Below are 22784 nucleotides of genomic sequence, written 5' to 3' on the forward strand. Positions count from 1 at the left end.
TTCTCTTTAGACACTCTTATGGGAAGGCTAATATTTTATTAAATATTTAGCACTGACATAATGTGAAGAGGTCTTTTGATGAATCTGTTCAATCACAAGCTTTTATTGAGCCTGAAAATTGTCACCTACATTTCTCCTTTGCTCACTAGTCTCTGCCATGCGTCACTATTGCCCTGGCTCTGGTTCATAAGTTGTCTGCTCCCAGGAGGCACAGCTACTCATGCAGCCAGTATTGATGAGAGTTTCCATCAAGAAGTCCATGTCTAGTGGAGGCTGCCACTGCCTGAATCTCTCAGTGCAACCTAGGTTTCCACTGGACAGTGCTATGCCCTCTATGCCCTGGCACTCTGCTGTTCCCTGCAATAGGGGAGACTCTGGAGCCCAGAGAGGCCCAGGTTGCCGATCTGGTTCATGGGAAAGTGGCAAAAAAGGCCTCCTTTATGTTGGTGTTATTTTCTTCTAGAAGGGGCTTCAAGCACTGTTGACTGTGCCCAAAGACTTAAACAGTATTTAGGAAAATCACTTATCCAATAATAGCTTATAACCTCCAAGCTCTCCACAAAACTTGGACACAAGTATCATGAAGGCTGGCTGGATACAGTGCCACCATACCTGAAGCACAGCCCAGTGCTAGGCTGGGGTTTCCTCTCTTAGACGTGCCCTGTGGCAAAACCAGCTCTTCCCGATATGACTTGCCACACTATGTGGAGCTCAGAATTCACTGCACTCGGCGGAATCTTATTTGAGTGTCCCATTTTTCTTTCCTGCCACTAGGTCTTGTTGGGAACATGCAAAATCTGATTTCTTCTCTCTGATCTCCTTAACTCCAGATCTTGGAAACTTTTTAAAAAAGATCTGATAGTCTTCTTATTCAGATTAAAATATTAGCTGAGCCAAAATAGCATGTGGTCTGACTTTTCTTTCATTATAAAAGAAAATCCTTTATAAAAAGGATTTTTTATTATAATTTGAAAAGTGATTTTTTGAGATTTGCACAGTACTATGGATTGAATATTTGTGTTCTCCCAAAGTTCCCATGTTGAAACCCTAATCCTCCATGTGATGATATTTGGAGATTGGGCCTTTGGGAGGTAATTAGATCTTTAGGGTGGAGCCCTCTTATTAAGAAGAGACACAAGCTTGCCTGTCTCTCTTTTTCCACTAAGTGAAGACAGAGCAAGAAGCTGGCCATCTCCAAACTGGCAAGAAGCCCTCATGGGAACCCAAATATGTTGGCGCCCTGAGCTCCATCTTACCAGCCTCCAGAATTGTGAGACATACATTTCTGTTGTTTAAGGCACCTAATCTATGGTATTTTGTCACAGCGGCCTGAGGAGTCTAAGACACATGGTTACAAAATGTTTCATAATTGGCTTGATATTTAACAGATACCTTTAAAAAATCTCATGAAACCTAGACAATCTTGGAATTCTGGACATAGGATTGCCTCAACTTTAGTGTATGAAGTAGTAATGACCTTGAGCAGCTGAGAAACACTAAGTCATCTTTACTTGAAATTCTCTTATTAATCAGTTTATTCTGCCAGGGTTTTAGCTCCTTCATGTTGTACAATACAGGAGATGTATATGGCAACTTATGAGAACACTGCGGGGTAATTATGCTATGTAATGATTGTCAGTCTCTTGGCTGTATTTTCTGTTCCTGGTCTGCTACTTGGGTAGGCCATGACACCTCAGTTTTCATGGGTAGGACCTCTGTATATGTTTCAACTCACTGGCATTTCAAAAGCTTTTAGGATACATTATTTTACTTTCATCTAATTCTCTTCAAAGATCTTCTATGGACATATCAGGCCTTGGTTTTATGATGACTCAAATATATGCCCCCTAACTTTGACCATTTAGAAGAGTAAAAACTATCAATCCTTGTAAATCTGTGTTTGTTGCTTCTCACGGACTTGGTTTTTATTTCTTTTCTTTTCTTTTTGAGATGGAGTCTCGCTCTGTCGCCCCGGCTGGAGTGCAGTGGCGCGATCTCAGCACACTGCAAGCTCCGCCTCCTGGGTTCACGCTGTTCTCCTGCCTCAGCCTCCCAAGTAGCTGGGGCTAGGTTTTTATTTCTACTCTACAAATATGTACTGGACTGGCTCCAAATTGCGCCACACCCCATGTTCCACAATTCTTCCGAGAAACACACACACACACACACACACCTTAAAGTATACACAATTGAATCCAATTACTCATTGCTAGGTTCTATCCTATGAACAATTCTGAAGAAACTTCAAGATTACGAAACAATAGGTACTTCAGACTTTTAAAGCAGAGAAGTTAAACTATTGGTGAAAGTAAGATATCGAAAGAATAAAGATAGGATATGGGAAATAGAAAATCTAAGGATTAAGTCATGGCTTTATAACAACCGCTCTGTCTCAACTGACTCATCTTGGAAACAGAGGTCATTATAGTAGCTGTTCTCCATGTTTTATAAGGTTATCAAGGAAAATAAAATGAAGGGAATATTTTGAAAAAACATAAGGATGGACAGTGTCTGATTTACTGTTGCTGAAAACATCTGATTACCTGCAGGGAACTCAGCAATGCCCAGGAGTCCCGCCCAGAATGGAACTGCTATAATATCTGCAAACTTGTATCCCTGTGGGCACAAATCTGTGGGCTTATACTGTTATGGACAGCGGTGTGTTAAGATTTGTCTCATCCTTTATGAAAATTTTTCATCCATTCACTTGACAGAACAAATCAAAACATGTGAGAAGGGATGATTGTTTCAAAAGAAAAGTGGGATGTGCAGAGAGGGTTATGCAGGGAGAGATGCCTCTGTGAGTATTGAGAGCAGAGGGAGAGAATGCAAAGTTTCTTAGGACTTGGCAACTGGAAGATTCAGTGAAAGAAACTACATTCCTTTAAAAAAAACAAACAAACAAACAAAAACCATGGGACACCGTTAAAAAAAGGGAACACTGACCTAGCCAGTCTCAAACATTGTTACAAAGGACTCAAGACCTATTTGTTTTGACTTAGGTGTGCATATTTCAAACACATTTGTTCTAAGCATATTGCAACAGGTCTGCATTCTTAGCCAATTCCCCTGAATTCTTAATTCTTGTTAACAACTCTGGCAATTAACCAATTACTCCTACCACTGAAGGGCTCAGGGAGGAAGGGACCGATGATTTATAGCAGCACAGCGTCCATGCTTGTTGAATCAAGCTCAATTGCTGGAGTACTTCATTTAGAGAATAGATGGGGAGGTGAGTAGCCAACAGGCTAAAGACAGTCAAAAGACTACAACTGCCAACAGGTGACAGATTGGAAGTGTTGCTTCCTCTGACTCATTTTTGCTGTTACTTGCCTCCTGTCCTTGTTCCCAAGGCTCACACAAAATCCTGATGTCACTCGGGTGGGTCAGCCAGCTAATCTAGTGTTGAGGGTTTTACAGAAAGGTAGCATCATAGTATTTAAAGAGCCTCAGAGATTGTCTAGTCTATAAGTGCAGGAAGCTGTTCTACAAGGCCCTGGTGAATGACCCTTTAGATCCTTTTTAAATATTATCAGTAATGACTTTGGAAGGCAGCTCATTCCACTGCAAGACAACTGCTTGTTAGAAAATTTCCCTTAAAATGAGATACAATCTGCCTGTTTCTAATATATGCCCATTGATTGCACCTTTGTCTTGCGAAGCAATCCAGAATCACTCCACTCTTGCTCCTAGATAATGTGCCTCCAAAACTTGAGAACAGCTTTAATATCCCCATCCTCTTGCTTCACTGCAGTTCTTCTGATGTTTGTGGGGCAGAGTTTTCTTACCTTTTTCCAGTTTCTCTTAAAAACACCATTTTTTTTCTCAAGGCCCTTCTTAAATTGCAGCACCAGCATTTTTAACATGATTGCCCATGGTGCCTTCCTTGTGAATCCCATTCCTGCCATTTACATCCCTATATTGTCTTTGGTCCCAATAAAACCATGGATTCTGAGGGACCTATTCAATTAAAGCCAATAAAATGACCAGGACCACGCTGATGTCATTTGCTAGTCCTTCCCTGAAATAACTTTGGATTTATCATTTCTGTTTCAGAACTGTTTCTAGGGATGTGTGGCATGGCTTGAACTTTTGATGTGCTCTTTAAGAGCACCTAAATTTACTGAGTTAATAAAATTATAGACACTGATAAAGGCAATAATAGAGCAGGAAGAAGTGAACATTGGTGTCAGCCAGAGGGAGAAAAGGGAAGGTCACTCAGAGTAGAAGAAGGCAAATAGTTTCTGCAGACAGGAACGCTCTTTGGTGGTGGGCATGGAGTTATCCCAGAGGACAGGCCCAACCAGATGGGCAGGCCCACCAGCTTGCACATGTGAATTGAGGGGTGCTAAAACATTCCTAGTCCCCAAATATCTGTTATACTCCTACTGCCAGAAATCCTCATGTAACTAACTCCTTTAGCTTAAGGCCACTGTAAAAATGTAAATGTTCTCTGGGAGAGTAAAATATTAATCCATTATCAACTAGTGACATCTCAGCTACACTTGACCAAATTAGAACTAGCTGGTCACTGAGCAGACTCCTAGAGGAATAGGCTACAAAACTGATATGTTTTAATTGAAGGAGCAATACAAAAAGATAAGATTTCAAGACTTTGTGGTGCAAGGGGGTGAAGAGGAAGGATAGAAATAAGGATTTGGTGGAAAGTGAGTTTCCTGAGACAAGCAGGGTGCCTCTGTGGAGGCCTGTGCAACCCTCAGCAGCTGTGTGGATACTGGAAACTACATGAATAAAGTGAGGATGCTAAAAAGCAGCTAAAAAAGAATATGAATAAATCTCTTAGGTTGAAGTGCTGTGGAGGGACGCCCTGAGGCATTCTCTATCAAGCTTGAGCTCAGGAAATATGAATTGGCTGGGTGGGCAAGATGCCCTAGTTCTTTGATTTTTAATTTTAATTTCTCACTTCTGAATGGACTTACTTAAATTACTTCAGAGCTGTAAACTGTAAGGAGAAATTCATTTGATTCCCTGCTTTTTCGCTGACTTTATTCTTTCTGATTTTCCGCATTTTATTCCTGGTGAGACCCCAAAAGGGTGGTGAATTAGGAAGGGGAGAGGAGTTGGAGGTCAGAAGGCAGATCATCAATGAAAAAAAAAGCTGAGGAAGAATAATTTTCATATTCTTTATAATCATGAACTAGAAAGACTCTCTGAATTCCAATGTAACAGAAACCATGTAACTTAGGCAGAAAAGGAGAGTGGATGAATAATAAATACATAAATAAATAATAAAGAATAGAAGGAGAGGATACAGTCAGGATGCCTGGATGCTGAGACCTCTGTGTTGACACCTCTCTTTCTCTCTCTATCTCTCTTTTGCCTCCTTTTCTCCTGTTTCTTACGTGTGCCTCTTTCTGCTGGTAGCTTCATTCCTTCCTCCCACAAAGAGGGTTTCTCCAACTGCAGGCTCACATCTTTCCAACCTCATAACCATATCTGAAATAGTTCCTTTTGTTGTTGTTGTGGTTTTTAGTTCAGTTTAGGAAAAATATGAAAGGGCTGTGAATGGTTCATTGTGGGTCCTAGGCTTATTCCCAGAATGATCACCAGCTACGGTAAAGTGTGAGGCAATTAGCTTATTCTGGATTCAGTGTTACCCCCAAGGCCAGATAGCTGATAGCTGCTACCAGGAAAGTGGAGAAGAGATGTTGGACACACACATTAAGAATTATAACAGAAAGGATGATTGAGGGAATCATTTAATAGCAGTGTCCCTACATTCCTAATGGCAGCCGAGATCTCGATGGGGTTTTTACACCCTCTAATCTGATTACAAAATTGTAAAATGGACCTTATTAGTCAGCTAGGGCTTCTGTGGTAATAAAATACCACAGAACAGGTAGTTTAAACAACAGAAATTTGCCCTCTCATACTTCGAGAGGCTACAAGTCCAAGATCAAGGAGCTGGCAGGGGTCTCCTGAGGTCTCTCTCCTTAGCTTGCAGATGGCTAATTCTCTGTGCATGTTCCTCCTTGGTGTTTCTCCCTCTTCTTATAAAAACATCAGTCATGTTGGACTAGGGCCTCACCCTCAAGACATCAATTAGCCTTACTTACCTCTTTAAATGTCCTATCTCCAAATATAGTCACATTGAGGCTTAGGGCTTCCAGATATCAGTCTTCCAAGGGACACAATTCAGACCATAACATGGACTAGTCTAGGTTTCAGTAAGGAAATGGACAAGCTGTGGAATGGTGTTTGAGTTTTTCCCCTAAATTATAGAAGATAAGTATGAATCAGGGAAGACAAACCCACTTGAAACACATATATTTGAGATGCAAGGGTTGAGGGGCTTAAGATCATGTGATTATGACTGATACGGCTACTGAAGACCAGATGTAGCAAACAGGCAAGACATTTTCCTAGAATGAGTTGGAAGTTTTGCCTAACAGTAAGACTGATTTTATATTCTAGGAAGTGTCTCCCCAAAGAGGGAAGCCCTAGTTTTCAGAGAAGCAAGTGCTTCTGTGCCAAGTTAAGGAATAATCTGTCTCTGATCCTGTCTGATGTATAAATTGGCCGTATATTTTTGGCAGTGCCATCATCCAAGAGCTAAGTTTTAAAAAATGTCTAGGAAAATATAATACTTATCTGCAAATGTGAATGCTAATGAAACCCTGTTGTTGGCTAATTTCCACCAGAGGAAATAGCTGCATATTCAAAATATCTATAGGTAGACACTTAAAATCATCATTGCTATTAAAAAGCAGTTTATACCAGAGCTCATGTTTGAACTAAAGTGAAAATTCTGTCTCTATAATAAGAATATAATAACTGGCAGTCCTCAGTATTTAATAGGAAGGAATGAAATTTGGGAAAACAGAAATAAAAGGTTTTTTTTGTTGTTTTTTTTTTTTTTAGAAATCAACTAGATCTAGGTAATAATCACTATTGTGATCCGTTGAATAGAAGCAGCGTTGCTTCACTTGGTGTGCAGTTTATTTATAATCCTCCTACCTTTGTACACAGACTGCATTTGGGGTGTGTATGTATGTGTGTGGGCAGCAGAGAGAGAACAAGTTGAAAGAGAATGAAATCAATGTATGAGGAGCATAATTTAGGAATTTATCTTTTTTTAGTAATAGAGTTTGAAAAGTAAGATAAACCTGATAATGAGTTTTCTTCCTTGTAGCCAGGTTTGTGTAAAAAAGGAAAAGACTTTCTCATATACAAATGCAAATCCATGTACCATGCCCCTGCAAATATAAGCAAGGATGTGCACATATGTCCCAAATTAATTCCAAAGCAATTTCAGACCCAGATTTGTGTTAATGCATTTAGCAAGTAATTAGTTGTCCATTCATTCATTAACAGCATATTTTAAAACTTCTTGCAAAACCTAACCTCCCCCCTCAACAAAGTGGCACTTCTAAGAAGACAGAAGGGATGGAAAATATGTCAGGTAAGATGAGAAAACAAATCAGAGAAAGAAAATTACACGTTAGCTGTAGAAGAACATTAGTCATAGAAATGGGATTTACAAAGAACACACTTTGCTTTCCTTTACCTTTTCACACAAAAAGGGGCGAAGTTGCGAATTGGAACTGCATCAGTGGGTACTTTCGCATTTTATGAGTCCAGTTTAGTATAATGTTTTTCTCTCTTGGACATTATAATTTTTCTTCCATTTGTAAAGCGCTTTATAGTTTTCTAAGCAGTTTCACATAGAGTAGCTCATTTGTGGAACTAATAGCATTTACGTGGGATCACAATATTCTAATAGAATTGTGCAATTCACGTAATGAGTTTAACTTGTTATTAAAATGAATGCCACTTGGATAAGATTGAAGGGGAAACCAGGCAGGTCAACAATCTTGAGGTAAGTTCTGACCATTTTGGATTTGTAAGGGGTGAGGGTAAGAAATAAAGTTACTTTGGGAGAATACAACCATAGATAAAAGAAGTTTTAAAATGAAGGCTAAAAGGACAAAGATTTCCTGTCCCTATTTCAAAATTTCCCTAAGAGTTGTGATAGAGATTGCCAATTTCCATTCTCCTCCTTTTCCTCCTCTTACAAACACAAGCTCTGCATTACTGGATGTGCTAAGCTGGAAAACTGCATCACCCAGCCTCCCTTTCCCCTTCTTGCTTTTATTAGCCTACGGTTTTTGCAACATGCTGGACCTTCTGACTCCAAGGAGATCTAGACAATGGAAGCTACACAGTAAGCGTGGAAGAGAAAAAGATGGAAGGAATCTACGACGTCAGTGTTCTGTTAAACACCTCCATGCATTCTTCTATTATTCCAGCCATTGCTAGATAACTAATTTTGCTCAGGTACAACAAAACAACCTGGTGAAGCCTGCCTGCCATGCACCTCTCCCTTCCTGATCTACAGAATCTCTAATCATTTTACCTTCATATAGGAAACTAATAGGAACTTATTCAGCTCTCAAGGAATTGCAACCCATAAGTGTTAGTAGTAGTGTATGAAAAGAGTTAACACATGTTGGGAATAAAAAATACCCTTTTCAGTGGCTGACATAGCCAATAGATCCATGCTTTCCTTTTTCTTTCTCTCTGTCAAAGAGCCCTGATATATATTTCAAAAGGCTTATCTGGCATCCCATGGAACATTCCAACAGGTGATCCATAGTGATTTCATATAAATAAAGCAACGTTGTCCAGTGTTGTCATTCCCTTCTCTGCACATACACTCGCTCCATCTGCCATTCCTGCTCACAAATAAACATCCTACATATTAGCCTTTGTTTCAGACTTCTCTTTCCAGGGGTCCCAGGTGATGACAGATGAAATCATGCAGGAATAAACCAGTCCTGGATTGCCTAGCTCTGAGCTTTTTATCTTTAATATAAACAGGAGAGTTATTGTAGTTTTCAGCTCAATAATTTATCTATTGATAAATTATTAATATTTATCTATGGTCACATTCGCCCAAAGTAGCTTTTATTTATTTATTATAAATATTGATCTATTGATAATTAAACTGATAATTTATCTTTTGGTTCCTTTTTTATAATTTTTAGTTTTTGATTTATATTCTCTATCTAGTGATACTTCTTGTTTTTTTTAGGTTATAAAGGTCTTTATTTTTGACAATTGTAATTTTTACACTTGTTACAAAAGATTTCAAAGGTTACAAATCATGATACCTGATATATCATGTTGTGAAATTATAGGAATATTTTTCCTCTATCCCTGTCTTTCAATTTCCATTTAAATGGAAATAGATTTTCTTTTATTTTTATTTTATTATTATACTTTAAGTTTTAGGGTACATGTGCACAGTGTGCAGGTTAGTTACATATGTATACATGTGCCATGCTGATGTACTGCACCTATTAACTCGTCATTTAGCATCAGGTAGATCTCCTAATGCTATCCCTCCCCACTCCCCCCACCCCACAACAGTCCCCAGAGTGTGATGTTCCCCTTCCTGTGTCCATGTGTTCCCATTGTTCAATTCCCACCTATGAGTGAGAATATGCGGTGTTTGGTTTTTTGTTCTTGGGATGGTTTACTGAGAATGATGATTTCCAGTTTCATCCATGTCCCTACAAAGGACATGAACTCATCATCTTTTATGGCTGCATAGTATTCCATGGTGTATATGTGCCACATTTTCTTAATCCAGTCTATCATTGTTGGACATTTGGGTTGGTTCCAAGTCTTTGCTATTGTGAATAGTGCTGCAATAAACATACGTGTGCATGTGTCTTTATAGCAGCATGATTTGTAGTCCTTTGGGTATATACCCAGTAATGGGATGGCTGGGTCAAATGGTATTTCTAGTTCTAGATCCCTGAGGAATTGCCACACTGACTTCCACGATGGTTGAACTAGTTTACAGTCCCACCAACAGTGAAAAAGTGTTCCTATTTCTCCACATCCTCTCCAGCACCTGTTGTTTCCTGACTTTTGAATGATTGCCATTCTAACTGGTGTGAGATGGTATCTCATTGTGGTTTTGATTTGCATTTCTCTGATGGCCAGTGATGATGAGCATTTTTTCATGTGTTTTTTGGCTGCATAAATGTCTTCTTTTGAGAAGTGTCTGTTCATGTCCTTTGCCCACTTTTTGATGGGGTTGTTTGTTTTTTTCTTGTAAATTTGTTTGAGTTCATTGTAGATCTTGTATTTTCCTTTAGTTATTTAGACATGGTTTTCTTCAACTCTTTGAACATATTTTAAATAGCTGATTTAAACTCTGTTTAAAGTCTTTCCAGTAAGGACAACTTCTGGGTTTCACAGGCCAGTTTCTATTGACTGGCATTTTTACTGTGTATGGGCCATACTGTCTCATAATTTTGCATCTCTCACAATTTTCAATATTTTATATATATTTATTTTATTTCTTTATTTTTAAATATTTAATTTAAAAATAAAGACTGCAGATATTCAGTGTGTACAATGTGATGATTTGATATATGCATACATTGTGTAATGATTAACACAATCAAATTAGCACATAAAATTATAAAATCAAATTTATATGTCATCTTTGTGTGGGGGCCATGCTAATCTTCTCTGTATCATTCTGATTTTAGTATATGTGCTGCCAAAACAAGCACTAAATATTGTAGTTAAGTAATGTGACAACTTTGGAAATCAGATTTCCTTACACTTTTCCCAGGGTTGTTGCTGTTGCTGTTTGTTATTTTTGTGGCTATTTGTTTAATTACTTTCCATGACTTCTTCTGTGATATCTCTTTTCTTTGTCCTGTGTGGACATTTAAGCTTATTGGCCAGCTGATGATTAAACTAAGATTTTCTTAAATGCATTGAACTAATAATTTTCCCTGCCTTCTCAAAGGCAGTTTTGTGTGTGTTGTGGTATGCCTTCAATGCTTTGCAAGGAGTTTGCAACTCTGCCTTCTTTTTTATTCCTGCTTGGGGAGATCCTCAAAGTTGGCTAAAGTTGAAAGAGCAGAGCCTTCTCAAGTATTTCCTGGGCATTTCCTAGCCACATGTATGTGGCATTCTAGATTCCCAGGAATATTTCAAAACTTTAAAAAGTCTCCTATGAACAACTCTTTTCCTAGTTTTTTACCCTTGTAGTTATTTTTCTGGTCAGCTTCTTGTTTATCCCGGCTGTTTTCCCACCTCAAGCAGTTGCAATGTTAAACAGTTACCACTAATTGTTTCCAACAAATACCATGGAGAAAAAGCTGTTTTTAGAGTATGAACTCTCAGTATAAAAATAATAATAATAATAATAATAAGGAAAAGCCATGCAAGTTGGGGTTTCCAGGGAACTTCCAGATAAGTCAGATAATGACAATTCTGTGGCTATAGGACTTTTGAGGAAGTCCAAACCCAAAATTTGTCTGCCCCTCCCAATGGCTATGAAGCTGCTGGTTTTGATGCCTACATTGATTGTGAAGACTTTTGTTTTCAAAGGTTCTATAGATCTAGAGAGAGAAAACAATAGAAAAATGGGCAGTTGAAGTGCCGCAGTTTCCTGTTATTACCACAATCTTACCACAATACTTTTATTGAATAAATACTTCTTGAGTTTGGTTAATTTTCAGAGTACTGAAAATATTTATTTCACTTTTTTTTGGTCAGTGTTTTCATTGCTTGTATAAAGGAGTAAATTATTGGACATCATTACTCTGTTATTCCTGCTGATCTTACCCTTTGAAATCAATCTGAATCCAAAAACAAAGGGAAAATTAAGATATTCTCAGATAAAAGAATGCTAAGAGAATTAGCCACCAGCAGAACTACCTTAAGAGAGTGGCAAAATAAAGTTCTCTTAATTAAAGAAATTTTTTTAAAAAAGATAATAGAAGGACTTTTTCAACGTTAGAAAGAAAACAAAAAAGAGAACAAATATATAGGTAAATAATATGGAAATGCCTTCTTTTTAGTTTTCTAAATTGTGTTTGTCTAATGTGTTTCTCACTGTATGTAGACAAAACTTGTAAGGTAGTTATATAATGAATATGGAAGGATAAATGGGTGTAAAGAGAGATAATATTTCTATGGTTTGCTCAAACTGGTAAAATAATGATAGCAGTGGACTCTGATAAGTTGCTTATATATTATATAATATCTGGAACCTTCACTAAAACTATGTATAGATATAAACTCAAAACCACTGCATATAAATCAAAATGGAATCATAAAATGTACACTGAATCCATATAAATCAAAATGGAATCATAAAATGTACACTGAATCCACAAAAAGACAGGACAAAGAAACCAAAACCCAGAAAGCAAACAGAAAATAAACAGAGAAAGAATTAAGCCCTGAAATACCAATAATTACATTAACTAAGAAAGGACTAAATATACTAACTAAAAGATAGAGGTTAGCAGCATGGACAAAAATAACAAGCTATTAATATGTTGTACATAAGAAACTTGCTTCAAATATAATGATATAGGCAGATTTAAGGCAAGAGTATAGAAAAAAGGTATACTATGCAAGCATTAATAAAAAGAAAGCAGGGGTGTCTATATTGATTTCATATAAAATAGATTTCAAAGTGTATTAGTTCATTCTCACATTGTTATAAAGAACTATCTGAGACTGGGTAATTTATAAAGAAAAGAAAAGAGGTTTAAATGGCTCATGGTTCCACAGGCTGTATAGGAAGCATGGCTGGGGAGGAAACTTAAAATCATGGTGGAAGGTGAAGGAGAAGCAGGCACGTCTTATATGTGGGAGCATGAGAAAGAGAGCAGACACCTGTAGTCCCAGCTACTTTGGAGACTGAGATGAGAGGATCACTTCAGCTCAGGAGTTTCAGGCTGCAGTGAACTATGATTGTGCCCCTGCACTCCAGCCTTAGTGACAGAGCAAGGCCCAGTCTCAAAAAAAAAAAAAAAAAAAAAAAAAAAAAAAAAACTGATCAAATTCATTAAAGAAAAGGTGGAAATCTTGCCTAGATCAGTAACAATAGAAAGGCAGTGAAAGTCCGTCAACTCTGGATTTCTAATCATGGTGTTAATGAATAGATAGTTTAAATTAAGTATTTGGTTGAAAAACCTAAATAGTTTATCTGGCTGAAAAAAATAAAAACTAAATATATATAAATAAATTATATATATATATATATATATATATATATGCTTGAAGTCATTGAGGAGCTAGTAAAACACTGAGAATTTATCAGACTAAAACATTAAGACCAAAAAGAAATATAGAGAGGTAAGCCTAGCATTTAGAGCCTCTTTTACTTCAGTGCATTTGCTGATACCTGATCCAGTGAACAGGAATTAGGACAAAGAATGACAAAAAAAACTGGGAGCTATAAATAAATATATTTCAACATTTTAGGCAAACTCTGAAGTTTAACAATATAATTACCACAACTGAGAACTCAATGGATAGATTTAATTACATATTAGGTATGGTTAAAATGATAATTAGTAAACTAGTGACGAGGTCAGATGGAAAAAGTCTGAAGAGCAGCATAGACAAATGAACTGAAGAAAACCAGAAGGGAGAATGAAAGATGCAAAATGGGAAGTTCTAACATACATGCTAAGACATAGAAGAAAAGTAGAAAGAATATAAGAAAGAGAATGATATTGGAAGAGACAATGCCTAAAATACAAATACAAACTATAAATGAATGACTATGAGTTCCAAGTAAAACAAATGAAGAGAAACTTAGACCTATCATGGTAAAACAACTGAGGACCCAGGACAAAGAAAATCTGAACGGCAGTTGAGCAAAAAGACAAATTACTTTGAAAGGAGCCACAACTTGACTGACAGCAGACCTCTCAGCAGAAACAATGAGAGACAGAAAATATTGAAATGATATTTTTAAAGTGCTGAAAAATAAAAAGGTTAACATAAATTAAATATCCTTCTGAAATAAAAAAATTTTCAGAGAAAAGTAAAATATTTATAACAGTAACTCAGTAAAAGAATTTCTGAAGAGTATTCTTTAAAGAAAATAAAATAATCTAGTGTATGAAGAAAGGAGAAAAAAGAGTACCCAAAGTTAATCATTTGGATATATCTAAATGAATATTGACTAGAAAAAATAAAATGACTAATGTATCATCAGGTTTTATACACACACATGCATACATGCACTTAAAATTAAAATATAGAAAATTGGCAGCTTGCAGACATGAATATGGTAAGTGGAGTTAAAGTGTTTTGAGGCCCATGAAATGCCTAGGAAAAAGTGAATAACCATCTTATATAAACTTTTTGTAAGTCAAGAATATATGTTCTAATTTCTTGTGTAATCACAAAATAAAGAAACAAATAAAAGTAGCAGCCAAGGTAATAAAAGAAAGAAAGAAAATGGTTACAAAGAGCACACTTCAATTAGTCCAAAACTAGATAAAAAGAAGAACAAAATAAAAGAAGTGAGACAAACTTATAGGAAATAGTGATTTTAGATTTTAAAAATTTGCTTTAGCTATTACACTACATATAGGTAGAATAAATGCTCCAAAAAAGGCAAAATTTCAGACAAAGCAAAAAAAAAAAAAAACCCAACTAAATGCAAATTGAAAAATACTTTAAATATAAGGACACAGAAAGGTAAAAATTAAAGGGATGGAAAATGTATACTATGCAAACACTAACCAAAAGGCAGGCTTTGTAAGTATGTCATTATGAGACGAAGACTTCAAGGCAAAAATTGTTAAAATAAATTAAGGAGGCTACTTTGCAATGGCAAAAGATCCAATTCATCAGGAAGGAATAATAATTTTAAATTTGTATATTTACCTAAAACATTTTAGGTAAATATACAAATAAAACATTTGTTTATATATAAAACATTTAAATATATAAAGCAAAAATAACTGATGAAGCTATAGAAAAAAGTCCCAAAAAGTCTATAACCATAGTGGTACATTTTAAGACAATTCTCTCATTAACTAATAAAACAAAGCAGAGAATAAAAGAGTGAGAATATAGAATATTTGTACAACACAATTAACAAACAAGATGTGATTGATTTAGAACACTGCATCCAACATCTGCAGAATATGAATTTGTATAAAGTGCACATGAAACATTAACCAAAATAGATCATCTGCTGATTCATATAGAAAGTCTAAACAAATTTCAACGGATTGTCTTCATGCTGAGTATCTTCTCTGACCACGAGCAAATTAAGCTAGAAAACAAAAACAAAAAGATAAGAAAAATTTCCATATGTTTGGAAATTAAGAAGGATAATTCTAAGTAGGTTTTGATTCAAAAAACAAATTATAGAGGAAATTAGAAATTTCTTTGAAATGAGTGATGATAAAAATATTACAACTTGACGATTAGAGCTAAGGAAATATAGAGGGATAATAATAGCTTTAGATCCATGTATATAATAATAAAGATTAAAAATAACCTGAGCATGCATCTAAAGAAATTGGGGGGAGAGGTGGAAACAACTATGAAACCCAAAGAAAATAGGAGGAAGAAAATTATAAATAACAGCAGAAATTAAAGAAATAGAAGAAAACAAACATGCAGCAAAACTAAATATTAATTCTTTGAAATATTTACTGAAATTGATAAATTTCAGTTACACTGATAAAACTGATGAGACAGGTAGAAAGAGAAAAACTTCATGAATAAAATTTGGAATGAAAAGGGACATTGCTATAGATCCTACAAATAATAATAGTTTTGTACTCCAAAAACTTTATGCCAGACGTTTAAAAATATTACTTGCATGGGAAGCCGAGGCGAGTGGATCACCTGAGGTCAGGAGTTCCAGACCAGCCTGACCAACATGGTGGAACCCCATCTCTACTAAAAATACAAAAATTAGCCGGGCATGGTGGCGTGCACCTGTAATTCCAACTACTTGGGAGACTGAGGCAGGAGAATTGCTTGAACTGGGGAGGCAGAGATTGCAGTGAGCTGAGAACGCACTACTGCACTCCAGTCAGGGTGACAGAGGGAGACTCCATTAAAAAAAAATTACTTGCAATAAGCAAATTCTTAGGAATATTTTCTCTTACAAAAACAGAAAATAGAAAAAATAGAAAATTCGAATGTATTTAACTGCTAAAAATGACTTTCTTATGAAAAGTCTTCTATGGACAAAAGGAAAAAAAACCTCCATGGTGAAATGGCTTCTTTCATGAATTCTACCAGTTATTTAAGAAGAAAGTCATGACAATCTGGTGCACCTTCCTCTAAAGAACAAAAAACAAAAATAAAACTAGGAAGCACTACCACTTCAAGCATAATCTCTACACCAAAACTGACAAGGAATTACAGAAATAACAATTATCTTGAATTGTTATTAACATAAATGAAAACTTTTATAAACAAACTAAGAGCAAAATGCAAACCAAATCCAGCAGTAAATAAAAATAGCCATTCTTTGTGACTAAGTTGATTTTATTTCAAAAATACAAAATTTATTTAACATTAGAAAATTATAGTTTCCTGTGTAGACATCATATACATAATTCATCACATCAACAGAGTAAAAAAATTTTTAAATAAATACAAAAAAATAAATTTTAGAAACGTTTTCTACTTACAATTAAAACAAACACATAAAACATCCTAGCAAACTAGGAATAAAAATAAGTTCTCTAAATTTGATAAAATATAACTATGAATACACCTGTAGCAAACATCGTATTTAGTAATGAAACGTTGAAGGGAATTCAAGATTGAGAATGATTTAAGGGTGTTTTCTACTATCAGTGCTATTTAACTTTGTACTAGGGGTCATTTTCAAGGCAAAGAGATTTTAAAAGAAACAAAAGATATAAGAATTAAATAAAAGAACTAAAATTTATACTATCAAAGATAATATAGTCATAATCATAAAAATCTAAAAGCCTTTCAGATAAATTAATGAGTGTAGCAAGTTTACAGATAAAAGGATAATATATTTTTGCATATATTACAATTATATTATTGTATAATTACCTCTAAAAGAAGAAGAAATTTATCAGGAGAAACCATTTTAATTTGCAAAAATAAAAAGTTATTTGGGACAGATCAATGGATGATGTATATGATGTCTACACAGGAAACTATAAAACAATATTGAGAGAAAATAGTTTCTAAATAAATAGATGTGATACCATGTCCATTGATTGGAAGACTAAAAATTATAAAAATATCAATTCCCCACAAATTGATATTTAGATTAAATACAATTCCAAACAAATTACCCAACAGATTGTATTATGGAAATTGGTGAGCTAATTCCTAGCGTATACGGAAAAGAAAAAAGGCAAGAGTAGCAGAGGCAAGTTGCAAGAACTTGTTCTGTTAGATATCAGACTTATGTTAAAGCTACAGTAATTAAAACAATAAGGCATTGAAAAATATACTAATGGAATAGAACACATTCAGAAACACACACACACACACACGGAGACTTTATTTATTTATTTATTTTTTAAATTTTATTATTATTATACTTCAAGTTTTAGGGTACATGTGCACAACATGCAGGTTTGTTACATATGTATACATGTGACATGTTGGTGTGCTGCACCCATTAACTCCTCATTTAGCATTAGATATATATCCTAATGCTATCCCTCCCCTCTTCCCCTACCCTACAACAGTCCCCGGTGTGTGATGTTCCCCTTCCTGTGTCCATGTGTTCTCATTGTTCAATTCCCACCTATGAGTGAGAACATGCGGTGTTTGGTTTTTTGTCCTTGGGATAGTTTGCTGAGAATGATGGTTTCCAGTTTCATCCATGTCCCTACAAAGGACATGAACTCATCATCTTTTATGGCTGCATAGTATTCCATGGTGTATATGTGCCACATTTTCTTAATCCAGTCTATCATTGTTGGACATTTGGGTTGGTTCCAAGTCTTTGCTATTGTGAATAGTGCTGCAATAAACATACGTGTGCATGTGTCTTTATAGCAGCATGATTTGTAGTCCTTTGGGTATATACCCAGTAATGGGATGGCTGGGTCAAATGGTATTTCTAGTTGTAGATCCCTGAGGAATCGCCACACTGAGTTCCACAATGGTTGAACTAGTTTACAGTCTCACCAACAGTGTAAAAGTGTTCCTATTTCTCCACATCCTCTCCAACACCTGTTGTTTCCTGACTTTTTAATGATTGCCATTCTAACTGGTGTGAGATGGTATCTCATTGTGGTTTTGATTTGCACTTCTCTGATGGCCAGTGATGATGAGCATTTTTTCATGTGTTTTTTGGCTGCATAAATGTCTTCTTTTGAGAAGTGTCTGTTCATATCCTTCACCTACTTTTTGATGGGGTTGTTTGTTTTTTTCTTGTAAATTTGTTTGAGTTCATTGTAGATTCTGGATATTAGCCGTTTGTCAGATGAGTAGATTGCAAAAATTTTCTCACGTTCTGTAGGTTGCCTGTTCACTCTGTTGGTAGTCTCTTTCGCTGTGCAGGAGCAAAGAGGATACAAACAAATGGAGGAACATTCCATGCTCATGGGTAGGAAGAATTAATATGGTGAAAATGGCCATACTGCCCAAGGTAATTTATAGATTCAATGCCATCCCCATCAAGCTACCAATGACTTTCTTCACAGAATTGGAAAAAACTACTTTAAAGTTCATATGGAACCAAAAAAGAGCCCGCATCGCCAAGTCAATCCTAAGCCAAAAGAACAAAGCTGGAGGCATCACACTACCTGACTTCAAACAATACTACAAGGCTACAGTAACCAAAACAGCATGGTACTGGTACCAAAACAGAGATACAGACCAATGGAACAGAACAGAGCCCTCAGAAATAATGCCGCATATCTACAACTATCGATCTTTGACAAACCTGACAAAAACAAGAAATGGGGAAAGGATTCCTTGTTTAATAAATGGTGCTGGGAAAACTGGCTAGCCATATGTAGAAAGCTGAAACTGGATCCCTTCCTTACACCTTATACAAAAATTAATTCAAGATGGATTAAAGACTTACATGTTAGACCTAAAACCATAAAAACCCTAGAAGAAAACCTAGGCAATACCATTCAGGACATAGGCATGGGCAAGGACTTCATGTCTAAAACACCAAAAGCAAGGGCAACAAAAGCCAAAATTGACAAATGGGATCTAATTAAGCTAAAGAGACTTGATTTATGATAGAGATTCCTGTAAGAAAGTAGGAATGATCAACCTTTTCATTGACTTTGCTGGGTCTACTGAATATCCATATGGGGAATAGACATTTTTTGACCCCTACTTCACACCAGTAACAAAATCAATTTCATCTGATATATAGACCTTAAAGTTTCTAGAAAACACACAACCTTACCTACAAGTGATTTGGAGACTTAAATGGTCACTTAAAAATGAGAATACTTAAATGACCAATAAACATATGGAAAAGATGCTCAAAAGGAAGTTGGAAATTGAAATAACTGAAATGTCAGTATGCATTCTCCATACTAATTAAAATGAAAAAGACTGACAATGGAAAGTTTTAGCTAAAATAGCAGGTGTGGAGCATTGCTGCTGGGTCACTGCTGCTGAGAATGTCAGCTAACACTGCTCACTGGCATTATCTCCTAAAACAACTCCACTCTTTGGAATAACCAGTAGAAATACATGCACATATGTGCCAAAAAAAATCAAAGAATGTCAACAGAAGGATGGCTTGTAATAGCCAAAACCTCAAACAATACATTTGATAGGCAAATTAATAAGTCATATATCTGAACAAGCGGTTATTATACAGCAGTGAAATAGATGTACTATTACTACATGCTGAAACATGAATGAATTCACAGACACAGAATGTTGAGCAAAAGAAGTCAGATATAAAAGGGAACACCACATGCTATATGATTCCACTTTATGTAAGTAAAGTTAAAAAGCAGTCACAGCTAAATTATAATGTTCAAAATCAGGGTATTGATTGCAGTTTTGGAGGAAGAGGGCAGTGACTGGAAGGAGGCATGAAAGGAGGGCATATTGATTCCTGGTAATAGTCTACCTCATGATGTAGCTGGTATTCACGTGGAGGTTCACTTGTGATAGTCACTGGCTATAAGCTATATTTTGTGCACTTCTCTATATTTTTCTAATACCTGAATTATTAAAAATGTGTAAAGAGTAAATATCAATTAAATTTCCCAAAGTTTCAAGAAAATCACAAATTACAAAAGTAGTCCAGAACCTAGAAAAAAAAAAATGAAGGAAACTTTCCCAGTCTGTTCTATAATAATGCTATACTTGATCCCCAAATTGGATGAATACAGAATTCATGAATATAAAAAACAGCCAAGAAAAAAAAAACTAAAGGACAATCTTATTATTAAGTATAGAAGAAAAATGTAGGCAAATATATCAAATATCAACAAAGGTAACCAATAGATGTACATTTTATTTTGTAATAGATAACCTGTTAAAATAATACTAAATCCTGAACAAATATGTTATATCTCAGAAATGCAATAATGGTTCAAAATGAGATGATCTATTAAAAAAATTAACAAATCAATAAAAGAAACAATGTATGATCATCTCAATATAGAATAAAGTATTTTTCAAATGATTCAGTATCCATTCTTAATAAGTATTTGAATTTGAATGAAATAATAAATGCCCAAAGTTTGTTTGTTTTGTTTTTGTTTTAAAGCAAAACAAAACAAAACAAAACAAAACAAAAAACAGGAAGGCAATGAAGATTTTGAGGAGGAAAATTTAGGACAGTGTTTTTCAACCTTGGGGTTGAGAAAGCTTTCCAGATTGACAGACATTTTGACATAAAAACTAAATTTTCTGTATGACACAGATTCTACAGCCTAAGATAAAAGGTAGATGACAGGTTGAAAGAAAATAACTGAAACATATATAAAAGAGCAAGCATTCTTATCCAGATGTCTGTGTGTGTGTGTGTCCAATAACTCAACAAGGAAAACATGTATCTCAATACAAAATTGCACAAAAACTTAATAGGTGGTTTCAACACAAGGAAAAATAGAAATAATGGATAAGTTTAAAGAGACCTTAAACCAAAAAAAAAAAGACAGAAGAATTAAAATGTAAAAAGGACACTCTAAAGAATTGAAAATACTTAGGTATTATTTGAACATGTTTAGGAAATTGAGAACCATAATCCACTATTGATGGGCATGAAAACTTGCAAAGATATTTTTAGAGGGGCAGTTTTCCAGTTTCTATCAAAATTCAAAATTCCCATAAATTTTGATCTAGAAATTCCACTTTTCACTATTTATTCTTGAGCAATGCTTGCAAAGCACACAAGGAAGCAGGTAAAGAGACACTAATTATAGCACTTGTTTTCATAATTGAGAAAAATTGGGGATAAACGATTCTTATGTTTTGGTAATCAAATATTTATATGAATTAAGTTCATCAATGTTAAGGAAAACTGTTTAGAAATGTAAACGATTAAGGCAGATTTACAAATACTGAAATAGAAAGATCTTCAAAAGAGTTATTAATTGGAAAATTGTTATAAAACAATATTAAATATTATCCCATTTATGAAAAAGTAAGCACTTTTATGTATTAAACACACATGTGGAAATATGTATTTTATGTAAATTAATAGGACAAAATGCAGAAGATGCATTTAAATGATAACAGTTGCAGTGATCAGTTCTGTGAGAGGAGTGATATTGGGGTTGTGTGAAGTGAGATTTTCACTTTAGCTACATATTGCTTCCATTTATAAAATAAATTTGTGTTTGTGCATTGCTTATGTGATTAAAATGTGAATTAAAATGTTGGTGAAAGTATTACTGTAACACTCACTTGTGTCAAGGTATATGGATTTGTGGTTCTATCAGCCTCTCTGTGACTTATTTTTTTCAAGAATGCAAATCTATACTTTTGTTTTTTTCTATGAATCATCTCAGGAATCAAATTATAAAATTCTAACTTGAAATATCAGTTAAGTGTCTAATAGAAAAAAGTAGGAATAAAAAGTCATAATGAAAAGTAGTAAAATTTGTAGTAAACATAGTAAAACATGAATCACAGGTAAGTTATTCTTTTCAGATGAATTTGGCATTTTTAGAATGATGAGAATATCAAAGAATTTATAGATTACTCTCAGAAAGATCTCCACCAAATACTGTGATGCAAAAATGGTTCTATATTCCACTTGATATTTATTGTGGAATTGGAGACCTACATGGGAACATTCCATCTGCTGCCTCTTCATTACCTACTTCCCTTATTATTCTGGCTACATGGAGAAAGTATTGACTTTTGTTCCAAACATATGTCTTTCTTAGTAGGACTTGCCTTCTAGACCCTAGGGACCTTGAGCACCTAGTTTGTGTGCCAGCAGTTCTGTATTTTTGGGTGATGAAAATTGATTTTCCTCCTCTTAGCAGGTGCTGTCTGAGTGAGCCTCTCCCCTCACGACCTGTGCAGATCGTGCCATCAATAGGAGGAGAGGGGAAGGGGATGAATGTTCGGAGTTCTTACACTTTACCTGAGGGGCCTGGGGAAGCCTTGTGGCAATGAGGGTGCGACAGAAAAAACAGTAACAATAAACTTAGTTTAGAACTCTTCTCATCCTTGATATTTCCTGGACTGATTCAATATCTATATGCATTTTCTGGGAGTATCAAAATCAACAGATCTTCTTGAAGGGTTTATTATGCTCTTCATAGTTCTAAATGGATCATACTTGTTAAATGAGTAATGGAAAGACTCCTTTTAAGGAAAAAGAATAATTATAAAGGATCTCAGGTGATGGCTTAAATTATGTTCGTTACAGTGCCGCCTATATTTGTTAAAACTTAAAAGTATTATTATGCTTAGAACTGTTTTATTACTGTGAAAGCCAAGCTACAGAGATGAGGTTTTGGTTGGTACACACTGGAAAACTAGGAGCCTTTGAGTCAGGAAATATATGCAAAAGT

At 35.3% G+C, this 22784-nt stretch overlaps 1 non-coding gene across 1 annotated transcript; it reads right to left on the minus strand.

The window, feature by feature from the left end:
• Positions 1 to 10450: 10450 nt before the first annotated feature.
• On the minus strand, positions 10451 to 10553 carry LOC112208211 (U6 spliceosomal RNA). The gene has a single exon (XR_002942636.1). It is a non-coding gene; the product is annotated as a U6 spliceosomal RNA (small nuclear RNA).
• Between the last annotated feature and the right edge of the window lie 12231 nt (positions 10554 to 22784).

Source organism: Pan troglodytes, chromosome 12, assembly GCF_028858775.2.
Source record: "Pan troglodytes isolate AG18354 chromosome 12, NHGRI_mPanTro3-v2.0_pri, whole genome shotgun sequence".
NCBI classification, from domain to species: Eukaryota; Metazoa; Chordata; class Mammalia; order Primates; family Hominidae; genus Pan; species Pan troglodytes.